General features: G+C 52.6%; 1 long non-coding RNA gene across 2 annotated transcripts in view; it reads left to right on the forward strand.

Annotated features, from left to right (window-relative positions):
* LOC133355616 (uncharacterized) overlaps positions 1–17,262 on the forward strand; it is a 49,824-nt gene extending 32,562 nt beyond the window's left edge. For both annotated transcript variants that reach the window (XR_009756709.1, XR_009756708.1), the window contains one exon: positions 17,195–17,262. This is a non-coding gene — a long non-coding RNA (uncharacterized LOC133355616). The remainder of the gene's footprint in view (positions 1–17,194) is intronic.
* Positions 17,263–17,570: the final 308 nt, after the last annotated feature.

A 17,570-nucleotide genomic window follows, 5' to 3' on the forward strand; every position in this document is an offset into this window, starting at 1 on the left:
TAGTGGGGGGTTGAGGTGAGTAGAGGGGGGCCATGCGAGGTGGAGTGAGGGGGGGTTGAGGTGAGTAGAGGGGGGGGGACATGCGAGGTGGATTGAGGGGGGTTGAGGTGAGTAGAGGGGGAGCCATGCGAGGCGGAGTGAGGGGGTTGAGGTGTAGAAGGGGGGGCCATGCCGAGGTGGATTGAGGGGGGTTGAGGTGAGTAGAGGGGGGGCCATGCGAGGTGGAGTGAGGGGGGTTGAGGTGAGTAGAGGGGGGCCTTGCGAGGTGGAGGGGGGTTGATGTGAATAGAGGGGGGGCCATGCGAGGTGGAGTTGAGGGGGGTTGAGGTGAGTAGAGGGGTGGCCACGCGAGGTGGAGTGAGGGTGGTTGAGGTGAGGAGAGGGGGGGCCATGCGAGGTGGGTGAGGGGGTTGAGGTGAGTAGAGGGGGGCCTTGCGAGTTGGAGTGAGGGGGTTGAGGTGAGTAGAGGGGGAGCCATGCGAGGTGGAGTGAGGGGGGTTGAGGTGAGTAGAGGGGGGGCCATGCGAGGTGGAGTGAGGGGGGTTGAGGTGAGTAGAGGGGGGGCCACGCGCGGTAGAGTGAGGGGGGTTGAGGTGAGTAGAGGGGGAGCCACGCGAGGTGGAGTGAGGGGGTTGAGGTGAGTAGGGGGGGAGCCATGCGAGGTGAGTGAGGGGGTTGAGGTGAGAGGGGGGGGCTTGCGAGGTGGAGTGAGGGGGTTGAGGTGAGTAGAGGGGGGCCATGCGAGGTGGAGTGAGGGGGGTTGAGGTGAGAGAGGGGGGGGCCATGCGAGGTGGAGTGAGGGGGTTGAGGTGAGGATAGAGGGGGGCCATGCGAGGTGGAGTGATGGGGGGTTGAGGTGAGGGGGGGGCCACGAGGTGGAGTGAGGGGGGTTTAGGTGAGGAAGGGGGGGCCATGCGAGGTGGAGTGAGGGGGGTTGAGGTGAGTAGAGGGGGGGCCTTGCGATTGGAGTGAGGGGGGTTGAGGTGAGTAGGGGGAGCCATGCGAGGTGGAGTGAGGGGGGTTGAGGTGAGTAGAGGGGGGCCATGCGAGGTGTGAGGGGGGTTGAGGTGAGGAGAGGGGGAGCCACGCGAGGTGGAGTGAGGGGGTTGAGGTGAGTAGGGGAGCCATGCGAGGTGGAGTGAGGGGGGTTGAGGTGAGTAGAGGGGGGGCTTGCGAGGTGGAGTGAGGGGGTTGAGGTGAGTAGAGGGGGGCCATGCGAGGTGGAGTGAGGGGGGTTGAGGTGGGAGAGGGGGCCACGCGAGGTGGAGTGAGGGGGGTTGAGGTGAGTAGAGGGGGCTTGCGAGGTGGAGTGGGGTTGAGGTGAGTAGAGGGGGGGCCATGCGAGGTGGAGTGAGGGTGAGGTTGAGAGAGGGGAGCCACGCGAGGTGGAGTGAGGGGGGTTGAGGTAGGGGGGGGCTTGCGAGGTGGATGAGGGGTTGAGGTGAGTAGAGGGGGGGGCTGCGAGGTGGAGTGAGGGGTTGAGTGAGTAGGGGGAGCCATGCGAGGTGGAGTGAGGGGGGTTGAGGTGAGTAGAGGGGGGCCATGCTGGAGTGAGGGGGGTTGAGGTGATTAGAGGGGGGGCCATGCGAGGTGGACGTGAGGGGGGTTGATGGTGAGGAGAGGGGCGGGGCCATGCGAGGTGGAGTGAGGGGGGGGCTTTGAGGTGCAGGAGAGGGGGGGGGGCCATGCGAGGTGGAGTGAGGGGGGTTGAGGTGAGTAGAGGGGGGGCCACGCGATGGTGGAGTGAGGGGGGTTGAGGTGAGGAGAGGGGGGGCCACGAGAGGTGGAGTGAGGGGGTTGAGGTGAGTAGAGGTGGGGCCACGCGAGGTGGAGTGAGGGGGGTTGAGTGTGAGGAGAGGGGGGGGCCATGCGAGGTGGAGTGAGGGGGGTTGAGGGAGTAGAGGGGGGGCCACGCGAGGTGGAGTGAGGGGGGTTGAGGTGGAGGGAGGGGGGGGCCACGCGAGTTGAGTGAGGGGGGTTGAGGTGAGGAGAGGGGGGAGCCATGCGAGGTGGAGTGAGGGGTTGAGTTGAGTAGAGGGGGGGGGCATGCGAGGTGGAGTGAGGGGGGTGAGGTGAGTAGAGGGGGGGGCCATGCGAGGCGGAGTGAGGGGGGTTGAGGTGAGTAGAGGGGGGGGCATGCGAGGTGGAGTGAGGGGGGTTGGGTGAGGAGAGGGGGGCCATGCGAGTGGAGTGAGGGGGGTTGAGGTGAGGAGAGGGGGGGCCATGCGAGGTGGAGTGAGGGCGTTGAGGTGTAGAGGGGGCATGCGAGGTGGAGTGAGGGGGGTTGAGGTGAGTAAGGGGGGGCCATGCGAGGCGGAGTGAGGGGGGTTGGGTTAGAGGGGGGGCATGCGAGGTGGAGTGAGGGGTTGAGGTGAGTAGAGGGGGGCCTTGCGAGGTGGAGAGGGGGTTGAGGTGGAGTAGAGGGGGGGCCTGTGAGGTGGAGTGAGGGGGGTTGAGGTGAGTAGAGGGGGGCCTTGCGAGGTGGAGTGAGGGGGTTTGAGGTGAGTAGAGGGGGGCCTTGCGAGGTGGAGTGAGGGGGGTTGAGGTGAATAGAGGGGGGCCATGCGAGGTGGAGTGAGGGGGGTTGAGGTGAGTAGAGGGGGGGCCACGCGAGGTGGAGTGAGGGGGGTTGAGGTGAGGAGACGGGGGGGCCATGCGAGGTGGAGTGAGGGGGATTGAGGTGAGTAGAGGGGGGGCCTTGCGCGTTGGAGTGAGGGGGGTTGAGGTGAGTAGAGGGGGAGCCATGCGAGGTGGAGTGAGGGGGGTTGAGGTGAGTAGAGGGGGGGCCATGCGAGGTGGAGTGAGGGGGGTTGAGGTGAGTAGAGGGGGGGGGGCCATGCGAGGTGGAGTGAGGGGGGTTGAGGTGAGTAGAGGGAGAGCCTTGCGAGGTGGAGTGAGGGGGGTTGAGGTGAGTAGAGGGGGGGGCCATGCGAGGTGGAGTGAGGGGGGTTGAGGTGAGTAGAGGGGGGGGGCCACGCGAGGTGGAGTGAGGGTGGGTGAGGTGAGGAGAGGGGGGGGGCCATGCGAGTGGAGTGAGGGGGGTTGAGGTGAGTAGAGGGGGGGCCTTGCGACGTGGAGTGAGGGGGGTTGAGGTGAGTAGAGGGGGGGGGCCCACGCGAGGTGGAGTGAGGGGGGTTGAGGTGAGTAGAGGGGGGCCTTCCGAGTTGGAGTGAGGGGGGTTGAGGTGAGTAGAGGGGGAGCCATGCGAGGTGGAGTGAGGGGGGTTGAGGTGAGTAGAGGGGGGGCCACGCGAGGTGGAGTGAGGGGGGTTGAGGTGAGTAGAGGGGGGGGCCATGCGAGGTGGAGTGAGGGGGGTTGAGGGTGAGGAGAGGGGGAGCCACGCGAGGTGGAGTGAGGGGGTTGAGGTGAGTAGAGGGGGGGCCACGCGAGGTGGAGTGAGGGTGGTTGAGGTGAGTAGAGGGGGGCCTTGCGAGGGGGAGTGAGGGGGGTTGAGGTGAGGAGATTGGGTGCCACGCGAGTGGAGTGAGGGGGGTTGAGGTGAGAAGAGGGGGGGCCTTGCGAGGTGGAGTGAGGGGGGTTGAGGTGAGTAGAGGGGGAGCCACGCGAGGTGGAGTGAGGGTGGTTGAGGTGAGTAGAGGGGGGCCTTGCGAGGTGGAGTGAGGGGGGTTGAGGTGAGGAGATTGGGTGCCACGCGAGGTGGAGTGAGGGGGGTTGAGGTGAGTAGAGGGGGGGCCTTGCGAGGTGGAGTGAGGGGGATTGAGGTGAGTAGAGGGGGAGCCATGCGAGGTGGAGTGAGGGGCTTGAGGTGAGGAGAGGGGGGGCCACGCGAGGTGGAGTGAGGGGGGTTGAGGTGAGTAGAGGGGGAGCCATGCGAGGTGGAGTGAGGGGCTTGAGGTGAGTAGAGGGGGAGCCACGCGAGGTGGAGTGAGGGGGGTTGAGGTGAGTAGAGGGGGAGCCACGCGAGGCGGAGTGAGGGTCACGATCGCACCGCTCATTTCACTTCTGAGCAGCCGTCGCTTGGCACGGACTCGGGGAGAACATGAACATCGGCGCTAATTAATGGGCCTTGTTTGAAAGCAATTAGTACGCACACATGTAGACCGAGGGCCCTTCCTCAAGAAAACATCTCATAGGTCAGCTATATATATATAATAATATTAATTAAATACGGCGACTTGTAACATTCCATAAGAAATTACAGCAATTATAATGGGATCCATGGAGAATTGCGTGGGATTTTATGTAAATGTTGCACTCAGACCTTTGCTCCAATCCCCATGAGTGAATCCGATACCATCCAGACGTTGGAAGCTAAGCAGCCTCGAGCCTGGACAGTGCTTGGATGGGCCACCACTGTGCACGAACAGGGTGTTGTAGGCAGCTGCCAGGCTACGAAATGGGCAGCAGATGGCAGAGCAGCAAAATCCATTGTTGTACCGTACTCCGATTCCGTGTTTCTCATCCTCGCCTTCACCAAACGCAGCCCTGACCAGCGTCGGGAAGTATGGTCAAATAACCTCCGTGACCTGCACGGCGTTTTATTTTGCTTCAGTTTAGTTTCATTTTGCGTCGCCGTCGCTCGTGCCAATTGCATTTCTCACAATCGCTGAGAAACCGCCGGACCAGGCTGGGAGGCAGCAGCAAGCAGCCAAGCGGCAAGGACCCGGAGCCCCCCAACAGCTGCCCCAAGCTCTGCAGCTTTCTGTGCGTGAAGATGTTTAAGCCAATTAATGAGTGCGTGCTCATGCATGTGGAAGGCGCGTGCAAGGGGCAACACTCTATCCCGCACAGAAGGGACGGTACCAGCGCACCTCGTGGCGGCTGCTGCTGCTGCCTTCCATCTGTGGTTCCTCCTCTCGTTCGCTCTCTCCCTTCGAGAGTGCACAAATAATAAGTACAAGTTCAAGTTATTATTATAAAAAGACCTGTAAAAAATGTTTTCATGCAATGAACAATATCCCTGCTTGGGAAATTACGGTACGACATTCTGCCTGACATTCTGCCTGGCATTCGTGATGGCAAATCCCAAAAGGGCCCTCTCACCTGGATAAATAAAAGGGCCTCAATAATCACTCAAAGAGAATTACATTAAAACAAAGCATGGAATATTAATACCCGCAATTAGTACAATTATCACTATTATTGCCCAAGAAATGTATAATAATTAATGTAACAGTAATGACATTACTCAAAAATACCATAAAAGTAATGTATTTAATATATGTACATAATATATATACCGCGGTGTAATGGTTGGGGCACTGGACTTGCAATACAGAGGTGGCCGGTTCGATTTGATCTCTCGGCACAGCCGTCGAGAACCCACGGGGCAAGTTTCTTAAATCACCCGCCCCCCCCCTCCGCCCCCTCATCTGTCCACCCAGCAGTTTGAACAACGAGAACAACAACAACTGCCGTTCTGGCCGTGACATCACCACGGCGACTGTGCCAGGCCAGGTGCACTTTGAGGCCACGTGAAGTGTCGAAGGCCCTCTGGCAGGAGGTCACCGGACAGACCCAGCAGGTGCCATGGGTGAACTGAGTAGACTGACAGATGCACCAGCTGTGCCCCCTACTGTGCCAACTCACTGCGTTTTAGCTGCCCTGCGCTCCGCTCGTTGTTGTGAGCGTCGCTGCTCTGCCCTCCATTGTTGCTGGAGGGTGTCTGCCTCCAACTGCCCCAGAAGCAGCGTCCTTCAAGAGCCTCATCCACAAATAATGAGTACAACTGCTGTCAGCTGATCAGCAGATTGCGCGCAGTGGGGTAAAGCGTGGGTACACCCACGTCTTCCAAGACGTCTGGGCAGGGTGGAAGAGTAGACCAAAATACCCTCCAGAGGGGCTACTCCGGAGCTCGAAGTGGAGGCCCTTCCGTCAGCGGTGGCGTGAGCAGGCAGTTGCAGGGCTGCACCTTTGCCACCTTTAACAACATCCGTATTTTGGAAATGACTGCGCGAGTACGCTCGGCCTAATTGACAACTAATCTCGATGGGCTTCTCACGTGGATAAATAAAGGACCTCAATTATCACTCAACAATAATTAGAATCACCAAAAAGCACGGTAATTAAACTCTGCAATTTGTACTATTTTTATTATAATTATTACTCCGCGTGATAGTAATAAAATTAATAATGGTAAATATATAAAGGAACAACATGAATCATAAAGTCATCGTCGTAGTGTGTGTGTGTATATTTATGCAGCACTTAATTTCAGCCGGGTCTTTCTGGGTTGGTGATGACCGGTTCAGTATTTACACTCGCGACGACGCTTCAAGCAAAATCTCTCTTTCTCCTCTCACGCTTCAAGCAAAATCTCTCTTTCTCCTCTCACGCTTCAAGCAAAATCTCTCTTTCTCCTCTCACGCTTCAAGCAAAATCTCTCTTTCTCCTCTCACGCTTCAAGCAAAATCTCTCTTTCTCCTCTCACGCTTCAAGCAAAATCTCTCTTTCCTCCTCTCACGCTTCAAGCAAAATCTCTCTTTCTCCTCTCACGCTTCAAGCAAAATCTCTCTTTCTCCTCTCACGCTTCAAGCAAAATCTCTCTTTCTCCTCTCACGCTTCAAGCAAAATCTCTCTTTCTCCTCTCACGCTTCAAGCAAAATCTCTCTTTCTCCTCTCACGCTTCAAGCAAAATCTCTCTTTCTCCTCTCACGCTTCAAGCAAAATCTCTCTTTCTCCTCTCACGCTTCAAGCAAAATCTCCCTTTCTCCTCTCACGCTTCAAGCAAAATCTCTTTCCTTTCACGCTTCAAGCAGAATCTCTCTTTCTCCTCTCACGCTGCTTGCTACTCGGCTGTATTGGAATATGGATCATCAGCATAAGGCACTAAAACTAGATTACAAGGGGTACGCTTATCAAAAAGAAAAATAATCATCATCAATTATCGTACTCGATATTCCTGCAATCACTATGAATAGTTCATTTAAAAAAAAAATACCTCACAAGGACAAAAATAATGCGAGATGGATGTGGCGTGCCGAAGTCGTGCCCGAGTGGCGTGACACGAGTGTTGTGGCCGCTGGTGCCTCCCGCTCGGCGGCCTCGTGCCACCCCAGCGACGCGGTGACCCAGACGTCAACCAGCGAGACGCTTAGCCCTTCGGGGGGGGGGGGGGGGTGCTGCCCTGCTATTGCCTGCTCACTCGACTGTCAGCAGAAGGTCTCCCAACCACGCGAGGAAGCTCTAAGACGGCACCTTTGCACGCGCCTTGGAAGGAGTGGGAGCTAGGCACACTTTACCCCACCACACGCCGCACTGCGGTGTGCCCGGTCGCACCCGCTGCGGTGGATAGAGGCGGAGGGGATCGAGAAACTTGCACCGTCGTTTGGACTGCCACGCCGGGCGATCAAACCGCGGACGTCTCAATTGCAAGTCCATGGTGCGAACCGTGATCACACTATGGCAGGTATCTCAGGATAGACAAAGACAAAGAATCCCCGTGTTGCCTTGACAGATGTCAGGGCAAGTGCTGTTGGCGAGCTCCTATGAAGTCCGGTGGCGATGGTTACTCACCGCACCAGGTACTCATTTGAGGCTGAGTCGACCTAGAGAAGGCCCATGACTGGTTCGGATAATCATCACTGGTGTTGGCCGTGAGCGGAAATTAAGCTCGGGTCGCCGGGTAGCGTAGCACGCTAACCACAGCGCCACCGACCCCCACAGGAAACGCACATGTACACATATGTATGTATATACACACCGTTAATACTTAAAATCCACAGCAGCACAACACACCATTGCAAAGAAGACGACAAAAAAAATCTGTTTACCAACATCTGATCAGTCAAAGTGGCACCGCTGCCTGCCTGTAATACCTCCCGTCTGCTCGCATGTGCCTATCGGACGCGTAACTGGATATCTGGACAGATGACAGCTTCCCAACTGCTGCTGCTGCTGCCGCGCTGATTGCCACTGCAAAAGCCGCACGCCGCTTCGCTAGGAACGAAGCGCGCACACGAGGAATCTATTTCGCTCTCTCGCTTGGTCGGGGCCCCTCTGAGGAGAAGGAGAAAAATTAAACAAAGGCAAGATGCGGCTTGGCCCAATGGAATTTCGCACAGGTCACTCATCATCATCGTCATCACCACCAGCAGCACCAGCAGCAGCCACGATCAGTCCGCTGCTGGACGAACGCCTCCCTCCTCAAGCTGTCGCCACCTCTCGCCGCTTCGCGATGCGTCGCCAGCCCTCACCTGCCGTCCCGTGGCTCCGTCTCCGCGGCGGACGTCCTGGCGGCTGCCGCTCAACTGCGAGGACAGCGACCGAGTGGCAGTCACAGGGGGCGCTTTGTAGTGCCCACTGGTAACGAAGCCACTCCACCGGCTTCGTTACCAGCGGCTAGAATCCAGACGCGAACCCAGCGTTTCAGTGTGAACTCTCTCGCCTGGTATGCAGGAGGTCGTGGGATCAATCCCGACCCTAATACCTGCAACATTTGGAGTTTGCGCATCTCTATCCCTGTAGTCGCGTGGATTTTTATCTGGGTCTTTTGGTTTATCCCGCCACATTTAGAATCAAATTGAGTTCAGAGCATTTGTCTGCTATACATTTCCATATGATGAGCTTTCGTGACTGCAGGAATCCATACTCTTTGGTTATTTCGGTAAAGTCACGTAGGTATAAAAATAAAATAAATCACGACGTTTCGGGCGCAACACAAGCGTCCGTCATCAGGTGGGAAAGCATGGCCTGCTTATACCTACATAACTTTACCGAAAGAACCAAAGAGTATGATAAGCCACTTCGTTAAGCCATCAATTGTAGCCATGTCGCTTCTGTAAAAGAGCTACTGTATATAGCTCAGTAGGTCTTACCTGGTCAAATAAAAAAAAGTTTAGTTTTTGTAGTTATCCTGCACTTGAGAATGGCCGTGTACAAGGGAGCGGCGTAGCGAGACACACGCACGGAGAAGTGGCCCCGTGACGTGGCCCCCAATGGTGGCGCGCTCGCCGCTCACTAACGGAGGTTCGCGGTTCGAATTAATACCGCGGGCGCAACGTGCTGTTCACTTCCCAGTGGACGTTGCAGATCCCGTGACGTGATTTGCGAGAGTGGGCCGTTGTGTGCCGGCGTCATGACGGTCCACGTTCGAAAAATGACACCCCGCCAATGACTCACTGGGAATCTACACAGCGGCAATCATCGCCCCCCCCCCCCCCCCGACTGCCGAAACTTGGCAGGAAACATCCTGAAGACGAGTCGTGAGAGTCGGGGTGGGGCTGTGCTGGGTAAACGAGGATAATTCGTAAATAAATATCAACAAATGCTGTTACACCGAAATTATAATTTATGAAAAATTCCCAGGCAATTCTGGCGTGCTGGGTTTTCTTCACGATTAAATCTTCCCCTCAGCCGGTGAGTCTCCTGGATTTAACCTGAAGACGACAACACAAACCCGTTGAGAGGCGAGAGGCATCGTCTGTTGTGCCAGGGCGACCTGAGTGACATCCAGTCATTTCGAAATCATTTTTAAGCGAACAATTCTGGACGAAATGTAACAATAATCTAATTCAAGTAATACGAATAAGAGTCAGTGAAAAAAGTGAATTGCCCTTTCACATTTTAAATACGACCAGTTCCCTATTCCTGCATCACGTGCCCACTGGAGGGGCCAGTGGGGGTGGGGTGGCACGTGTATTAGTCATAAATTGGCATTTTGCGACCCCCACTGCCACTGTGTAGCATATTAGTACGTGGCAGGGACTCTATGAGATGACAGGACAATAGTCTGAGTCCATAATTGGCAATAAGTAACGGCAAAGCAGTTGTAAGTGACTCAGAAATGTGCGCAGTTGCGTATTCAGTCCACGACTTCCCTGAAGGCATTCACCTTCAGCGAGCGCGATGCCGATCACACAACACGGTTCGAATTCGACCCTCGATCGATGGCTGCGCGATCACCGCACACGCGTCGAATAAAAAGCAAGGGACAAGTCATCACTTACTAACAAGTCCTTACTAACAACTCCTTACTCACTAAGAACTCCTTACTTACTAACAACTCCTTACTAACAACTCCTCTATCATTTTTCATTGCTGGAGGGATTGCCCCCCCTACCTGAAAATCCTGGCTCCGCCATTGCACGTGACGCACATACCGATACTCGCTGTTTGTATAGCGAGATATGTAACCACGCGTGTGGCACTGAGGTCCACCGCATCCAGTGGTAACATCCCTATCGTGCAGAGGTTGCATAACGTGCAGCGGTTACGTCCGCACCATCGCAGGATGCCCATGACGTAAGAGGCTAGCATCTCACTGGGCCCTTCCTGCTGCAATAAATGCAATCTAAATAAAGATGTAGAATTGTAATTTCTTGAAGAAGGAAGCAAAGTGAATCGATTGGTAATGTAAAAAGAAAACATTTGCCCAGCGTGCGTCAAGACGTAACAAAACAAATTGGCTTAAGGCCACCGGATAAACGTTTAAAACAAACGGGGCCTCATCAAAAACATCCGCGCGATTTCACAGCTCCAGAGATCGTTTCACACTTGCACTCGCAAATTTCCGCTGCGCCGCACTGTTTAGGGTGGGGCGGACAGACTCCAAATAAAACAGCGGTGCCGCACTTGGCCTAATAGACCGCCGCTGCCAGGCGCGGCCACTCCACTGGGCTCCGAGTGGCTGTGCCCCCAACGCTGCGTTGGTGTGGCTGGCGTGCTGCAGGCGGACAGCGACATATTCCGCTGCAGCTGCCGCCGCCGAGGGAAGGCGAGTCTCTGTGGGGCGACACGAACGCGCGATTGCTGCCGGGAACAAGGGGGCCAGTGCCGATTACCGAGACGTGCACTGTGAGACATTTTCAGGCCGAGTTAACCTAGCTGAGACCCAGGCCAGGTAGAGCAACCCAGCTACGTGTCGCTGGCGTTGCGCCAAAGCACACAGTACGTATGGGGCCGTCCATAAATGACGTCACGCGATTTTGCACGATTTTTTACCCCCCCCCCCCCTTCTCGTCACACGTCATTGTAGTGCGTATTTAATGTGGCGCTGCACTCTGATGTTGTAGGAGAAAACATTCAAAAATCTGTTTAATTAATTAGAACTTGTTGTCTATATTTATTTAAAGTTGCGCATTTTGATGTGACGTCACATTTCTCAACCCCCCCCCCCCTCGTCACACATCGTCACAAATGTCTGCCCCCCCCCCCCCAGGTGCGTGACGTCATTTATGGACGGCCCCTACATCACGTGACAACAACAACAATAACAACGACAGCCACAGCCAAGCGTGTGTGACATTGACACAGCGCACTATTTTCAGGCCGAGTTGACGGAGGCGAGACCCATGCCCGGCCGGTTTGACTCAACCTGCTAATTATCGCAGGCGTCGTGCGTGGAGGAGCTGTGGATACGAGGGATTTCTAACTCGCGCCGACAGAAGCTGTGAACGTTTGCACGGGGACTCGCGATAATGACCGCTGGGGAATTGGCTTCTCCCGAGGTGTGACTCGCGCTCGCGAGAATGTCGCGCTCTGCCCAGCGCCCCGTTTCGCGACCCCAACCCGGTCGGGGCGGTGGGGGGGGCCTCAGCAGATTTTATTTTGGGAAGGGTCCCCCGATCCACCCAACAACCCCTTCGCCGTGCCCTGCGCTTTCGCTGCAAACGTACTCACTCCTCATCTTGAGACGACGAGAGGGAGAGAGATGGGACAGTAGATCGAGACGTAGCGACATCAGAGAGAGAGAGAGAGATGTTGGCGAAAAGATAGGGGTGGGGGGGGGGCAGTGAGATGTGAGAAGAGAGATGTAGCGAGATGCAGACAAGAGCGACACGAGAGAAGAGAGCAGCAGACAAGTGATGGATGAGAGAGATTAATGGGCTTGTATATGTTAATTGACTTTTTTATGTTTATTAGGATCTGAAATTTGAGCTGATATTTGATGCATCCATAATTTATTCATGAATCCGGGGGGGGGGGGTGGGGGGCCTTGAGTTGCTTGGGACCTAAAGCCTTTTGCTTTGAGTCTCCCTGTGCCTCGCGCCGCTGATCACATCAACCGCTGGTGTCTCATCAGGTGCCCTTCCTCGCGGCATCATCTTCATCATCATCATTTATTATTTACACAACGCCTCCCATGCAGTAACATCTCCAGGCACCGGAACAAAGGGGAATTTGAGATAATGACTCCGTAAGAGACTGCAGACCCAGTACCACGTGCAGTAATAACGCAGCAGCAGCAGAGGCAACACAGAGACAAAACACACACAGCGAACGAGAATAAACAACACGGAATAGGCAGCCTATGCCCGTGACGACTACGCGTGTTTTCCCTCTACAACAGCGGCATCAATCGCTTCATTTCAGCCAGGACTGTCCGGGCAAAATATCCCTGTATCCGGCACACCACCTCCAGTATACCTATTGCCGTGGCTGTGGTTACTGTGCGCGCCGCTACATTTACCTGCGCCTTGCGGTGAGAAACCCAGACCCTGTGGCCGCAACAACAATGTGGTGACTGGCAATACCAGATTCTGCCAAGATGGCTTTTGTATCTCCCCCACCCCGCCAACACCGCTGTGGGGACCATCATAGCAGCCAACAACAACCGCCGTTCGCTACTCAGTGGTGGTGACGTCACCGCGGCTCCTGTGCCAGGCTATGTGCACGTTAAGGCCACGTGAAGTATCGGGTTGATTGACTGAGATGAGCGGCCCTGGACCACAGCCGCCGGCCTGCCCACCCGCCCGCAGGTGGCTCACTCGCCCCGTGGGCATCGCAGTGACAGTGGCAGAGCGACGTGGCGCAAGACGCAGCGGCGGTAGCAGCAGCTGTCGGCGCAGGAGGCAGTGCGTCGCGGTGCGTCACGCGAGGCGCCAGGGATCGCTCCCTGCGTGCACTCTGACAGCCACGGCCCCTGTAGCAGCATCCGTCCCGAACCGACAGTTTAATAGGTTGCCGGCGTGGATCGGGCTCATAACGGCCGTGTCGGAGCAGCGAGTCACGATCCTCGGTCGGGTTGGAGTCTGGTTCTGAGCCAGGTTTTTGTGGTGTAATATAGCAGCGGGCAGCCATCAATCCAGAAATAGAATCAGAATCTTTATTGAGACTGCAGGAGGAATCCGATGAGCTACAAAGCTCTTCTTCACATGTCCAGTAGGAGCGGATCAGCAAGTTACGACAACAAACAGAAACACGATGGGAGTGCAAAGTATAGAAAAGGTAAATCATTCACAAATTGCATAAGTACATCAATTACGGGTGATTTTTCAACGCTAAATGCAAGTTTGGGCAAGGCACCAGAACAAAAACAGTCCCAGACTACACTAAGACAACACACAGTCCCTCAATAAAATTGCACATTAAAATTAAACTATGCATACACGGGTAAGGATCAAAACTACAATCACATTTGCATTTTACGATGTCAAGGGAGGATACGAGGTTGTTCCAAAACGTTGGTGCTGCAAAGGCGTTGTCGCTTATTCCATTTCTTTTTCTTGGGATAGTTAAAAGGAAATTAGATGGACGTCCTTAGTAATGTTTTTTGTACTAATGTTGCTCGTAAATCGCAATTCCCATATAACACTGAATGTAATGGCAATAGTAGTGACATTAACTAGCAAAATAAAAATTACACCTTTAAATTACAATATCATACGCACAGCCTAAAAGTATTTACATTTAAATAGATTTACGTGGTTAAAGTGAAAATTCTGTAAGAAAACAATAGAATTCGAAGTAAAAACGTTCATTATAACGTTCAACTTTACCGTTACATGAGACCGTTACATGAGATACATTAATGGATTAGGTTTGCATAATCAATAACGGCCCAAATAATGTAGAAGTTGTAGACAAATGCACATGGGAATATACTCATAAATGAAATAATACCAAAAAAATAAACAGGAACAAAATACACGATAATTGCAGCACTTCGTGAACATCTCGACTAAATAAGAGCTTTACTTTCCTGGCCTTCAAAGCTGCGAACTTGTGAATCACTTCATCGAAATCAATGCCTTTCACCAACTCAATTTCAATTGATAATATCGCAAGATCAGAAAGCCTTGACTGTCCCAGGGTAGATCGCAAATAGTTATTTATACGTTTCAGCTTTGAAAAGCACCTCTCACATGAAGCCACAGACACACAGATCGTCAGAAATAATTTGAGGCTTATTGAAAGGGTTGGGAGAGATTCTACGAAGTCCCATTCAGCTATGAATGTCAAAACGTCTAATGTTGCCCAATCTTTGGCTTCTTGCAGATAAATCTCTGCTGCTTTCAGGTGCCTTCTCAGACTCGCTATTTCTATTAAAAGCCCACTCTCGAATACCTCATCATAAAAAGTGGTAAATTTTGGAATGGACAACTTAAACTCTTCTTTAGTGGCAGATATGAGACTCTTCGCTTGAACAGCCTCAAACATCATTAGATCTCCTTTGCCAGTACCAAGTATATAATAATAGGGTTGTTCCCCTTTTTGTTTGTACTCATTACTTTGATAGTGCATTGTCTTTGAGCTGTACGCATTTTGGCGTCCTCTGGTCGAGCACCAATTGAGACGAGGCTCTAAAGAAAGCTGTCTTGGGTGTGGACCAATCAGTTTCAAGGACAATGCATATATTATCAGAGTGTGTTTTTTTGTTAACATTTTGACTGCAAGTATTGTGGTTAATGCAGACATGAATCCTTGTAAAAAGGTTTCAGTTTTGTTGCCAGAAAAATGGGAACAACCCTATTATAATAGCCTCAAACATGGCTGCTACTTCTTTGATGGCTCTTGATCTGATCTGGAGTTCAGAATGAAAGCGCTCAATGCACTCAAGCATCACCCTCTTAATTTCTTCTTGCAGAGTGAGTCCAGCATCGCTTGCCTGCTCCCCTGCCATCCTCTGATTGAACCTGGCTCTTCTCTCTACGGCAATTCCATATTCGTCTGATTTTCAAAGCACCTCTTCAACTGCATGCTCCGCTAGGTGACTGCGCTCCTCGTGCAGAAAAAAAAGTCTTAGCGCCTCGAGCTTTGTCACCACCTTGTCGAGAGTTAAGCCCTCAGTCTGCAGGTACTGCTGTGTAAGATTAACCTCCTCAAGTACATCACACCAGAAGTACGGGTAGCACAGACAAGTAAATCACAGACAGCCGGCAAAAGACCTTGTAATGCTCCTCTTGTGTCTAAATTTTCACGTGGATCACAAAGAGCTTCAATCGCCGCCTAAATGTTTTCTTTAACTGGCTTCACTGCAGCATGATGAGTACTCCAGTGTGTTGTTGATATACTTTTCACTGACACTCCAGTATGGTCAATTAACACATCCCATGGATGGGTGGAAGCAGCAAAGAAAGAAAACATTGTCTCAAGAATTTAAATAAATGTCACACGATGCATTTTCCGCAAGAGAGTGCACAAGTTAAGCGAATGGTCCACACATCCATTAAAATCGCTTTCTTGTTCTTTCCACTTTAACAATGGCTTGTACACCTCCATGGAGTCCAGCCAGAGTGGCAGCATTATCGTAACCTTGAGCGTGGCACATCATGATGTCCAGTCCATCACTTTCCAGTTTTTTTAAGAATGTCAGAACTGAGGTCAGCAGCTTTTCTCCCCTTTAAAGGGAAAATCCTAGAAAAACTTACTTCACTTCAACTTTCCTATTGTTGATTTTTACATATCTGATCACTTCGGACATCTGGTCAGTATGTGATATGTCAGGTGTGCTGTCGAACATGATCCCAAAGTACTTCGCAGACTTTATGTCCATGACAAGTTTTTGGTGCAAGATAAGAGACTAATACTTTAATTTTACAAGCGCTCAACTTTAATCTCATTAGGTGCTCTTTCAGCACTGGATCATATGTTGAAAGCATCTCAACCATCTCAAGAAAGTTCCCTTTATTCAATGAAGATTCATCTCCCTTGTGGCCACGGAATGCCAGATTCTGTTTGGCAAGAAACAATGCGATATCAAGCAATCTGTGCAAGATGTCCCTCCACTCTTTCTTATCCATTTCCATCAAAGCAATCGTTTCGACGTCAGTGGTTTTGTGCAGCCTCAGTCCTGCTGCCAATGTTTTCCACTTTTCAAGGCGACGTAGGTGCTCTTGGGATGTCTCAAGGTTATGCACTTTCGGGCTCAGTTTCCACCACTTCTGAAGCCCAGTCACAAATGTGGATGTCGTATCTGTAGCACTAACGGCAAACAGTCGGCAGCAAAAACAGTATCAATTATCGCTGACGAGTGAGTAAACCATCCATGACCGCAGAGTTTTCTCGCCATTTGGCATCACCGTGTAAAACCACTCTTTTGCAAGCTGGCGCACATGTCCCTTTGCTTGTGCATCTTGCCTTGCCGCGACTCTGAAAGGCCCATCTCTGTTCTGGAAAGAAGCACTTCCCCTTTTGATGATTTCAGCCCGAAAATTATCTGGAACTGGTATCTCCCATAAAGAAACATCACTTAACATTTGCAAATCTTTCTCCTTAACGCCACTCATCTCATTTACAGTATCGTGGCAACAGTCACTTTCAGCACTCTCTTCAAATTCTGCCATTTCCACTCCTTGCTCTTCTGCAGAATGCACGCTCGCATTAGAAGAATCAGCTTCATCAATTGTAGACCGACGAGCAGTGTCTACAATATTGTGGTAATACTAATTACCACAATATTGTAGCTAGAACACCAGAAAATTTGACAAAATCAGCGACTATAAAAACACGAGCAGCGACGAACACAACAGTGCGTGCCTGGAGCGCGTGCAGACGAGACCACATGGCTCGAAGCGTCACTGTAGTTGAGTAACAATGACGGCTCTGACCGGAGAGTATTAGAAGATCCAAAAAGTAAATTAGCATAGCAGAGTTTTAGCTTTGTATGTATATTTATACAGTACATGTAAGTTGGGCTTACGAAAAAAAATTGTTATAACTAACTACAGGGATATGTTTATTAAAAAATAATACAATTCTGCTGAAACTGCACAAACATTGTATATGCAGTCATTTTGGTGTCACCCCCTCTGATGGTGTCACCCGCTGCGGTCCGTAGCCCCCGAACCCCCCTAGTGACGCCACTGCCATAGACTCACACAGAGACCCATAGACTCATCACACAGAGACCCACAGACTCATCACACAGAGACCCACAGACTCATCACACATAGACCCATAGACCCCATAGACTCATCACACAGAGACCCACAGACTAATCACATAGAGACCCATAGACTCATCACACAGAGCCCCATAGATGAGAAGAGTTATGAAGATGCTACGGATGCAGGGACAAAGGAGGAGAGGGGCGACGGAGGGTGAGACGGGAGGATCCAGTGGAGCGAGATTCGAGGAGGAGGAGGAGGGAGCAGGAGGAGGGATGCGAGAAGAAAGAGGTGCAGAAGAGACGCTCATGGGGAGTGAAGAAGCACGCAATCATCGGACCACTGTCTTAGGAGAGGAAGCCATGGGGGTGAGTGATTACACACAGAGGGAAGGACTTGTGTCGATGTTGGGTGGAGAGAGGGTTGGGGGCCTCTTTGTTTGCCTCGTTGCTGTAACTTTATTTCCAATTGCTTCCCTTTTGTCGCTTTGGTGACCCGGGCCATGCTTGCGAATGAGCCTGTCCCGGTCTCTTTGAGTTCTCACCGCGGTTAAAGAAAATA

Source organism: Lethenteron reissneri, chromosome 51 (genome assembly GCF_015708825.2).
Source record: "Lethenteron reissneri isolate LAM-NWPU_2019-01 chromosome 51, ASM1570882v1, whole genome shotgun sequence".
In the NCBI taxonomy this organism is placed as follows: domain Eukaryota; kingdom Metazoa; phylum Chordata; class Hyperoartia; order Petromyzontiformes; family Petromyzontidae; genus Lethenteron; species Lethenteron reissneri.